The following is an 11,951-nucleotide window of genomic DNA, read 5'->3' on the forward strand; positions in this document are numbered from 1 at the left end:
AACGTAACTGTTCTTCCTTTCCACAAAATTTTAATCATGATCAACTACTATGAATGCATTAAATAATATAAATATCCAATGCTTTATGAGTTTTGAAAATAGTTTGGATTAGATTTCGGCATTTTTTTATAAGAAAAATTGTGTGTTTAAATTCTTCTAACAATACCTTTTTCACTCGAAATGTATTTAGCATGTTTTAATCGACTATGGAAAATTGCAAATGATTAATAATACAGAAAAGGATATGAACTTAGAAGAATTAAATTTGGGGGCTTTTAGTTATAATCTTAGATTACAGGGATCTCTTTCTTGATTTTCAAAAGTATTGGCTTTTTAGGCTGGATTTGCATGGAATTTCCTGGTGGGAAACGTTGAATGTTCGTTCTACGGGGGAAAGCAGAATAAAATAAAATAAATCAAAAATAATGGAGCCAATTTACGCCGAATATAATAGTGTTTTAAATATTATGTCTTTTATAATAAATTTACTGATAATTAATAACACAATTGTCTCTTTCTTCGATTCTTTGTTTTGTCTTTGTTATCGGAATCATGAAAGACTTGTTGGAAGATAAGGACCACTGTTATATAATTGATGAGACTAATAATCAACGCCTCAATTCTTTCCATCTACAAATTAACATCCACAACACATAGGTGATAATATAATTAATTAGTTCATCTACAATTGTGTTAACAATAACTTGTCTAAGTTCGGACTCTAACTAAATAGCTTGAGCTTGAGTTTTAAGCCATTCTTAATGTGAATTGTATGTGTGTGAATCCGTGAGGTAAACAATATCGAGAACAATAAAAGTCCCTGAAACTAAACCACTATAAGAACTTCTGTCTCCTATTTGAACTATAATCTCTCTCTTTTTCTTTTTTCATTTTCCTAAAAAACAAATGGTGAGACAGGTGCACGTGTAAGCTTTTGCAGCGAAAGAAAACAGTAAAACAGTCTAGAGAAAAGAGTTAAATAGTAGTACAACAAGTGAGTGAGTGAGCAAAAAACGTGATGTTTGGTCTGAAACTCTGGATCCGCCCACGGTCCATTGTCTTGTCTCTTTTCACTTCAAAAGGTAAAAGAGTTAAATTCAGTAAGTAAATTCTTATAAGACTATATAGTAGTATACGGTATTTATGACCTGTTGTTTTGCTATGACTTTTCTTTTTGTATTTGTTTTTTGCACGCTTTAGTGGTATTAAAGCTAATGAACATTGGATAATATGTGAAGTGAAAACTTTTAAGAAATATTTCTATATTGATAATTTCTATTACCCAAAATCTAATGTTAAAAATTTTACTAGACAATAAATCAGAGATTAGCCATAAGTCATCTATTTTTTGAAACAAATAATCAATCAGTGAAAACTAAAAAAATAGAATTAGTTTTACTTTAAATCTAAAATCAATTTCTCAATTTACTAATCTAATTTTTTACACGAAATTCTTGATAATACTCTCATTGAAAATCAAAATATCAAACGTTCAAAATCTTTAAAAATCAAAATTGAAGAAATCAATTTGTTATTCCGGATATTACTTTGTTTTGAAAGTCTATTTTCTAAATTTCAATGATATGAAATAATATCTTAATTCGTTTTTTTCTTTATTAAAAAATTTTTCTTTTCCTTCCACAAGATTCATATAGTAGAAATCTTTAGATTTTTCTTGTTTATGACAAAACGCTTGATTCTAGCAACGATATAATTTAAAGATTTGATAGATATGTGAAGAAATTTTGGGGTAACGTTTCAGCAGTTGTAAATCTCAAATGTTAGTTGTTTAGGGATTTTTAGTCTTCTGCGGGGGCAAGTCTCCTATAAAACTAGAAATACGTGAAAGCCTGGAAAACACGATGGGAGTGTGTTTTTCGAAAGCTCTCCGATGTTCAAGTCAGAAAACGGTGAAAAAAACCATGAAGTGGCTAATCAGAGAGTAGAAAGAAATCGAAAAACGAGCGAAATAAAGTGAACTATGCGTTCCTTAGAAAGGTGGAATCAACTCGGATCTTTGAGTGGTGATGGGTTTAGCCAATAGGGGTGAACTCTTTTACTCACCCCTTTGTTTTTTAACCAATCAAAACATCTCATCTAATTTAATTGATATAAATATAAATAAATATTATTTTAATAAAATAATTAAGTTAAATTGATCTTTTTATCACAGAAAATTGAAAATTTGATATCTTTCAAATAAAATAATTCGATTTAGTCATTAAAAACTTAAACCATTAATGTAAACTAATTCAATTTAGTCATTAATTTTTTTTTATTCACTCTTTCTTATATATATACTTATTTGTGTAGTGATTTGCTTAGATGTCGTGCTCATAGCAAGTTTCACAGCCTTTCGCTTACGTATCAGCTCCAGAATGAGTTTCGGCTACAAAAATCCGTTTAGCCCCATTTGGCAGTTACATGTCATTTTTGTATTGATTCTTATCTGATGATGTGTAAAAAAAATTTAAAACAAACCGATTTAAATTATTATGGTTTAATGCTTAATGTTGTAGTCAATCAAACTGTTTTTAAAATTATATAAAACCAAAATTTAGAAAAATTAAACAAAAACGTTTTTTTTTTAAAACACAAAAATAGAATCTATATCTCTTAGTGTTTACCATTTCTTATGTTTCCAAAATTTAGAAAAAATCTAACAAAAATATATATACTTATTTGTGTAGTGATTTGCTTAGGTGTCGCATTCACAGTGAGTTTCAGTCTTTCGCTTACGTGTCAGCTTCATAATGAGTTTCGGCTGCAAAATAAACAATTTAGCCCTATTTTGCAGTTACGTGTCATTTTTTTATTGGTTCTTATGATGATGTGTAAAAAAAACTTAAAACAAACCCGTCTAAATTATGATTTAATGCTTAATTCTGTAGTCAATCAAATCGTTTTAAAAATTATATAAAACCAATTAGAAAAAATAAAGAAAAACGTTTTTTTTTAACACAAAAAATAGAATATATATCTTTTAGTGTTTACCATTTCTTATGTTTCCGAAATTTATAAAAAAATCTAACAAAAATGTTAAAAGAAACAAAAAAATAGAATCTATTTAAAAAGTAATAGGATGTCATTTCAAAGACAAAAAAAAAAGAAATTTATGATGAATATCACTAATTATTATAGTGTTTACGATTTTTTATGTTTATAGAGTTTTCAATTTCTTATGGTTCAGTGTAAATATCAGCTATTTTTTTCTACTTCTCTTACGACTTTTAAAACTGTACCTCTTCCTTCTTCTTCATTCTAACTAAAAACTCATGGAGTTATCAGGTAAACATAAACTAATGTTTTTCTAAACAAGTATTAACATATACTATATAGCCTTATATAAATCACAAGGAGGCAGCAGACCTGACATACCCTGATCTCCCATCATAATTTATTTGGCACCAAAAAACAAGATCCTAGGAACCAAGGACAAGAAAAGGGAAAAAAAATTTATAGGAAGGCTTGTGTCCATATCTCAAACACTAGGTCAAATCTATTACTTACGACTACTGCTTAACAAAGTTAAAGGCGCTACGTGTTTTGACGATATAAGAACTTACGAAGGTGTAGTCTATGAGGCGTTCAAAGATGCTTGCTATGCACACGAATTATTAGACGATGAAAAAGAATATATTGAAGCAATAAAGGAGGCCAGTTTCTGGTGTTCTGCTAGGTATACACGCAAATTGTGTGTTATCATGATGCTCTCAAATAGTGTAGGTTTGGTACTTGGAGTTTGGAGCGCTTCATGGGAAATACTCTCCGAAGATATATTGTACCAACAAAAGAAAATACGGAAGAAAGAAGGTATATACTTCTCTTAACATGTTCACAATTAAATAACTCAAAAAAATATATTGCTTTATTAATGACTTTAAATTCTGTAAGTCGAACTGATACAATCAACTATACATTTCTTGGTAGATATTGTGCTAACAGAGGAACAGATAAAGAATTTCACTCTTTCTGAGATCAAAAAGTGAATGCGTTCTCATGGAAATACTCTTGAAAATTTTGACAATATGCCAAAGCTAGACGATATCAAAATTGATAAATTCAAAAATTAACTGCTCAGCGACGAAAAGAGTTACGATCAGGAACAACTACGCAAAGATCATATTAAATGCATGACAATGATCACAGAAGAGCAGTTGGGTGTTTATAATGAAATTCTAAGTGCTTTTCAGAGTAATAGGGGCGGCGTTTTCTTTGTCTATGGCTTTGGAGGCACAGGCAAGACGTTTCTTTGGAGTGTTCTAGGCGTTACTTTGAGATCTAAAGGTGATAACACCGTATTTTGACCACTTTTATGGATTGTTTTAAAATACTTTTTCTATGTTTTTAATTGCTTTTAAGTATTTTTATTACGTTTTTCTAGTATTTGTAGTTCCAACACTCTTTTCAGGTAACTTTGGGAAAAGCTTAACAAAATGGATAGAAAACCAGATTTCAGCTCAGAGTCAAACCGTCAGAAGTTCACCTCCGATTGAAGGCCTTCTCACCGTCTGATCCAGCTCAAATTTGGAGATCTTAAAGATGGAAGTATCAGCTTTCCAGCACACTTTACAGCTTGGCAATCCAACGGTTCAGTCAAAAGATATGCGAAGAGCAAGATGTCTTGTAAACCAGCCAGCAAGCGTTTCCACCCGCGGCCAACAGACCAATCCCCGCGGTCACAACCATCCCGACCGCGGCCAGCCACCCATTCCCGCGGTCGCGCACATCCCGACCGCGGCCAGCTAACTCCGACTTTGAAGGCCCATTTCTGAATCCCGTATCATTTTCCCAGCCTCAATTCCGGAATCCTAGACACCAGAGAGTATTGTAGACTATAAATACATGTCATTTAGGTCGGTTTTTAAGAGAAAAGAAGAGAGACAAAATACTTTACAGAAATTTTACTTTAACCTTTGTTTTTAGGTTTTAGGGAGATAGAGATCTATCTCTTGAACCCTTGTTCTTTCTTTTTCAATTTCAGTTTCTATTCTACTTTTTAATACTATGTTTTTGATTTCGTTTATCATGTCTGAGTAGTTTTATTGTTGGGTCTAAGGAATTTTCGATGGGGATATCTATGTTCGATGAGGATTCCATGAGCTTTTGAGCCGAATCTTAGAACTTTTTCTTCTGAATTCGTTTTTACTGCATGAGAGTAGCGTCATGAACTACAATCTGATCCAGATGCTTGATGACACGAAAGTGTTCATCCGGTGTCAGATCTAGTTTGGGAGAGCAAAACAAACATAGGAGTGGAAACCTACCTATGGGCGATTTGTGAATGCTGACGAGTCTTAAACATAATGCATCTCTTCTTTTCCAGGGCCAGAGTGGAAACCTACTGGTCATGGTTGAGAGAGATAGTTGTTTATGATCACGACAGTGGCATATTCATAACGTCCGTGACTCCAGTTCGAAAAGTTTAAGCTAAGATCTTATCAAATTTACTCTCTAGCAATGTTTTGAATCGTTCGTACCCCTGAGAAAACTTCCCTGAACCCCAACACCTCTTTTCTTATAGATTCACACCGATTTTCATTCAAGCTTTAGTCTAGTTTATTTACTCTTTCAATCGATTTTCATTAAAGCAATTAGGTTAGCCGTTTTTCTCGTTTTTACCCGTTTTCGTTAAGTTTAGTTATTAGGTCATTTTAATTATCGTATTTTCTCTTTAGGATTCGTTTTTACATTTTAAACACACCACCAAAACCCTCACAAAACTCGTCTGGTTCTAGACTTCCTTACTTCATATTTCTTTCGAAGGCTTTTGCAGGAAAGATCCTCCTTCCCTGTGGATTCGATCCCTAAGTACTACAATCGATCAGCTGTGCACTTGCGGCTATTGATTTCATTTAGGGTAAAACTTAACAACCCTCGACACACGACACACCCGCATCAAGTTTTTGGCACCGTTGCCGGGGAAGGCACGCGTTTTCTTTTCCGCAAAATCCTAAGAAAAGTTGGTAAATCGACTCTAGAACCCCTTTTCTGCATATTTCCATATTTCGGTTATTTTGTTTCTCTTTCAGAAGATATGGATCCTATTAATCGAAATCCACACTATGAGGAAGGTTTTTACAACACTCCTCAAGCCACCAGACGCAGAGAAGAACACCAAGCCCGAGACCTTAGCTACATGGATCGATACAGCCAGCCAAACCACCCTTACCACCGGCGCAGAGAGCCTGTTCGACGCCGAGAAGATCCTTATGGTCCTCCTCCGATCTACTTCGAGCCACACGCCTATAGTCCTCCATCGCAGAACCCTAATCAGCAAGAGGACAACTTGAGGATCAGTAGACGTTTGGGACGCCTCGAAGGAATGATAAACCAGTTCCTTGATCAGCAGATTCTCACCGAAAACACCCTGCTCAAGAGAATTGATTCAATCTCTGAAGAGTTCAACAGAAAATTCGATGATCTGGCCAATCATGTTGGAGTTCTGGAAGAACAAACCCACAAGGACGCACAAACATTAGCTGGGATGATCCACCAAGTCGCAACAGAGCAGACAAGACAAGGGTATGACATCATACAGAATTCAAGTGATATTGTCGAATCAAAGCAGGAGATTAAAGAAGTCAAAGAATCCGCCTCCTGGTATAGAGAGAAGACAGACGAAGAGTTGCAAGAGATCGAGCACAGGCTGAACAAACTCGAGCTCAAAGCACGGGAGATTGATGCAAGAATGGAACAGATGCCCAACATTGAGCAAATTGAGAGATTTTCTAAGAAATCTCCCAAAGATCCTGATGAAGATGCACAACAACGCCCTGGTATGAGTTCATATGATATTGGTCTACCAAATAAAGAAGCTGGAGAAGTTCGTGTCAAGTACAAGAAGGAAGAAACGGACTATTAGCGAATTATATCCAGAGCCGCGGGTCCGAGCGTCCCGACCGCGGCCAAGGCCCCTTTTCCCGCGGTCGCGATGCCTCTGACCGCAGGAGTTGGTCGTTCAGATTCACCTCCGGGATTTGAGAGAAAATTAATACATCTTCTGTCCCAACTTCAACCTCCAGCACCTAAAAAAGCAACTCAGGAAGAAGAAAACCAAGTTTCAGATGAAGAAACAGATTGGCTGGAATCATTATCTTGTATGATGGCAAGGGAATGTGTTGAAGACTCAGCTGACTCTTCAATCCAAGAAGACCTGATATGCAGCAAGATGAAGATGCCATACATCGATTCAATCATTGAATACGATGCTGCATCTTTCTTTTGTGAATTCTATTCTGCGTTTGAAACACCAGCCAACACCTACAGAGAAAGGCAAGTTCGAATTCTCCATAAGGTCAAGACTACAGGTCAGTTTCTCATCTCTTGTTATATTAGAGGAGAAATGTTCAAAAACGTGCTTTGTGATTCTGGAGCTTGTCTTAACATGATGTCCAAAGCAATTGCTTTGAGACTTGGTATTAAACACATGCGCATGACTAGAGCAAAGATTAGTCTAGCTGATGATTCCAATGCAACACCTCAAGGAATAACTCATGAAATTCCTTTGAGAATAGGAGATTGCATAGTGCCTGTCGACTTCTACATTGTCGAAACGAGAGACTCAACATATCCAGTGATTCTCTGATGGTCTTTTCTAACAACTTCCGGAACTATAATGGACTGGCCAAACCGAAGGATTTCGTTTGCTAATATCGACAAAGATGTCTTCACAGAAGCTGTCCCATACAACAGCAAAGCGGGAAAACGTTCTGCAACAGAAGAATTTGAAGAAGAGCTTTGGAGTGACGAAGAACCTGCTAGGCAAAGCAAGGAGATGTCGAAAAAGACTTGTCTCAGGACAAGGTCTTCTTCATTGGACTAAGCCACGTCCAACACCAAAAGTCGAGCTAAACGACTTAAAACAGAAGCGCTTAATGGGAGACAACCCATTTAAGTATTGTTTTCTTTAGAATTTTTCTTTCTTTTTCTATTGATCTTTTTCTTTTTCTTAGTTTCAGGTATTTCTTATAAAACAAAAAGGCAAAAAAATCAAAAAACCTAAAAAAAACCAAAAAGAAGGATGGTCCCTGACTACTCGACCCAGCAGGAACCAAGGAGAAGCATGAACAGGCTGCGATATAAGCCCCTGCAGTCGCAGATGCTTTGACCGCGGGAAACGCATGATCGACCGCGGCCGCGTCTTCCTGACCGCGGCTGAGCACCAGTTTGCCGCGGTCGCGTGGCTCCTGACCGCAGCAAATGGTCGTTGAGATCAAACCCGACCCCAAACCACCCACTTCACCTCATTCCACCTCACCAATCCCCACTCCACCTCATTCATCACCCTCCACCATCTTCATCACCACCTATCACCTTCCCAAACCTCTTCGAATGAATCCGGTTCATCTCCACCAGCTTCCCGGATCCAGGTAAGTTCTCTTTGGCCTTACCAATTCGATTATCTATGCATTTTTCTCATCCAATCTTGACTTGTTTCACACTGAGGACAGTGTGATTTAAGTCTGGGGGAGGATTTCATCCCTTTCTAACCACTTTTCTTTCATGAGTCTTGCATTATCTACACTTTCTGCATTTTCCTTAAAGTTTTTCAAAACCGGTTTTCAAAACAAAATACGTTTTAAAAGGGAATGGTGAACATGAATCAATGATAGTTGACTGTGTGCTTTTAGACTGTTCCTAGTGACATGCTCATTCATGATTTAGGATTAGACTAGGCGGTAGCTAAGCACATTTGAAACGAAGTACCCCAGAGGAATTTGAATGATTTCGATTTAGATGGAGGGATACACTAGCTCTGTTTTATTTGGACTTAATTTGGACTTAACTTTCTCATTGAAGCATTAGACCAGGGAAACGAATCATACATTCAGGACTCTTTTATCCTTTTACCACTCTTTGTTGATCCTGAATGGCTAGTTCATCTTTAGCTAGTTCTCCACCTTAACCAATCCTCTTTCAAACCACATGCACTCTTATTTTCTATTGTCTTATATGCAGACAAGTGCAAAAACGTTGGAGAGAAAGAGGAACGACGCAGTTTTCAGTCACCAAGGACAGAGAACTGCGATTTGCCGGAAAAGTTCCCGAAAGGATTCAACACAAGAGGAAGCTCAGTTTGCCTTAGAAGAATCTCAAATTTTGGTACAATCTCGTCCTCTAGTCTCTCTCTCTTTAAAAGGCATTTCCTTTCCGAAAAAAAAAAAATCCGAAAATAAGAAAAGAAAGGAAATAAAAGCCTTAGAGAGTCTAGAGAGATCAAATTTTAAGTCCCAAGGCAACTGGAGTTCGATTTTATGGAGTTTTTGAGATCATTTTCTGATTCCCGGAAATAATCTAAGTCTGGGGGAATAGTTGTTTACAATAAAGGAGGAAGGATTATGCAACAACATTTGGCAAGAAGAAGTGACTGAAAATTGTGGTCATCAACAGGTCCTTATCTCTCTTGCGGTTTTGCATATTATTTTGCATCCTCCAGATCTTCAGGTAACCCGAAACACTTTAACTCCACCATTTAAACAGCCCTTTAATGCCAAACGCCGTCTACCCTGGATGATGTCTTTAATGAAAACTCATTATTGAACTTAATGAATGTAGAGAGCTAGTTGACTGGAATCAAGATTTAGATTGTTGTGGACTAGTATCTCTTGTGTATTGGTGAGAATTTTATAGACTAAGTTGTGGATTGATGCACTATCTTTGGTCCTAGTTTAGGAGTTCATGTCTCTGAGATTTGTGGATTCCCTATTTTTGTTTTCACTTAAGCATTTTAGGCTTTTGCTTTGTTTGAGGACAAACAAAGGTTTAAGTCTGGGGGAGTTGATAACACCGTATTTTGACCACTTTTATGGATCGTTTTGAAATACTTTTTCTATGTTTTTAATTGCTTTTAAGTACTTTTATTACGTTTTTCTAGTATCTGTAGTTCCAAGACTCTTTTCAGGTAACTTTGGGAAAAGCTTAACAAAATGGATAGAAAACCAGATTTCAGCTCAGAGTCAAACCATCAGAAGTTCACCTCCGATTGAAGGCCTTCTCACCATCTGATCCAGCTCAAATTTGGATATCTTAAAGATGGAAGTATCAGCTTTCCAGCACACTTTACAGCTTGGCAATCCAACGGTTCAATCAAAAGATACGCGAAGAGCAAGATGTCTTGTAAACCAGCCGGAGAGCGTTTCCACCCGCGGCCAACAGACCAATCCCCGCGGTCACAACCATCCCGACCGCGGCCAGCCACCCATTTCCCGCGGTCACGTACATCCCGACCGCGGCCAGCTAACTCCGACTTTGAAGGCCCATTTCTGAAGCCCGTATCATTTTCCCAGCCTCAATTCCGGAACCCTAGACACCAGACAGTATTGGAGACTATAATTACATGTCATTTAGGTCGTTTTTTAAGAGAGAAGAAGAGAGATGAAATACTTTACAGAAATTTTACTTTAAGCTTTGTTTTTAGGTTTTAGGGAGAGAGAGATCTATCTCTTGAACCCTTGTTCTTTCTTTTTCAATTTCGGTTTCTATTCTACTTTTTAATACTATGTTTTTGATTTCGTTTATCATGTCTGAGTAGTTTTATTGTTGGGTCTAAGGGATTTTCGATGGGGATATCTATGTTCGATGAGGATTCCATGAGCTTTTGAGCCGAATCTTAGAACTTTTTCTTCTGAATTCGTTTTTACTGCATGAGAGTAGCGTCATGAACTACAATCTGATCCAGATGCTTGATGACACGAAATTGTTCATCCGGTGTCAGATCTAGTTTGGGAGAGCAAAACAAACATAGGAGTGGAAACCTACCTATGGGCGATTTGTGAATGCTGACGAGTCTTAAATATAATGCATCTCTTCTTTTCCAGGGCCAGAGTGGAAACCTACTGGTCAGGGTTGAGAGATATAGTTGTCTATGATCACGACAGTGGCGTATTCATACGTCCGTGACTCCAGTTCGAAAAGTTTAAGCTAAGATCTTATCAAATTTACTCTCTAGCAATGTTTTGAATCGTTCGTACCCCTGAGAAAACTTCCCTGTACCCCAGCGCCTCTTTTCTTATAGATTCACACCGATTTTCATTCAAGCTTTAGTCTAGTTTATTTACTCTTTCAATCGATTTTCATTAAAGCAATTATGTTAGCCGTTTTTCTCGTTTTTACCCGTTTTCGTTAAGTTTAGTTATTAGGTCATTTTAATTAACGTATTTTTTCTTTAGGATTCGTTTTTACATTTTAAACACACCACCAAAATCCTCACAAAACTCGCCTAGTTCTAGACTTCCTTACTTCATATTTCTTTCGAAGGCTTTTGCAGGAAAGATCCTTCTTCCCTGTGGATTTGATCCCTAAGTACTACTATCGATCAGCTGTGCACCTGCGGCTATTGATTTCATTTAGGGTAAAACTTGACAACCCTCGACACACATGAAACACCCGCATCAAAAGGTGAAGTAGTCCTAAATGTTGCATCAAGCAAAATTGCTTCATTGCTATTACAAAGGGGTAGGACAGCCCATTCTAGGTTTGGAATTCCCATAAATATCAATGACAGCATAACATGCTCGATGAAATATGGTACACATTTAGTAGACTTGAATGCATCAAAGCTTTGGAAAAAATGTAAGGTTCTACGGCTGACCAAAATCATGCAACTACACACCAGTCTAAGTGAGAGTGATGCAAATGATATAAGCTCTTTTTCAAAATGGATTCTGAAACATGGAGAAGGGAAAATAAATGAGCCTAATGATGGAGAAACTGAGATAGAGATTCCAGAAGACTTATTAATTAAGGACTGTGATGATCCAGTAAAAACGATATTAAAGGAAATATATGGAGAATCCTTTGCTAATAGAGATGACCCCAAGTTTTTGAAAGAACGAGCTATTTTGGCCCCAACAAATCTGGATATCGAGAAAATTAACGAGTATATGCTTTAACAATTAACAAGTATTATTTATTTGACAATACAATATATGTTAACACGCCTTCCTACT

The sequence above is a fragment of the Eutrema salsugineum genome, unplaced genomic scaffold, assembly GCF_000478725.1.
Source record: "Eutrema salsugineum unplaced genomic scaffold, Eutsalg1_0 scaffold_23, whole genome shotgun sequence".
Lineage (NCBI taxonomy): Eukaryota > Viridiplantae > Streptophyta > Magnoliopsida > Brassicales > Brassicaceae > Eutrema > Eutrema salsugineum.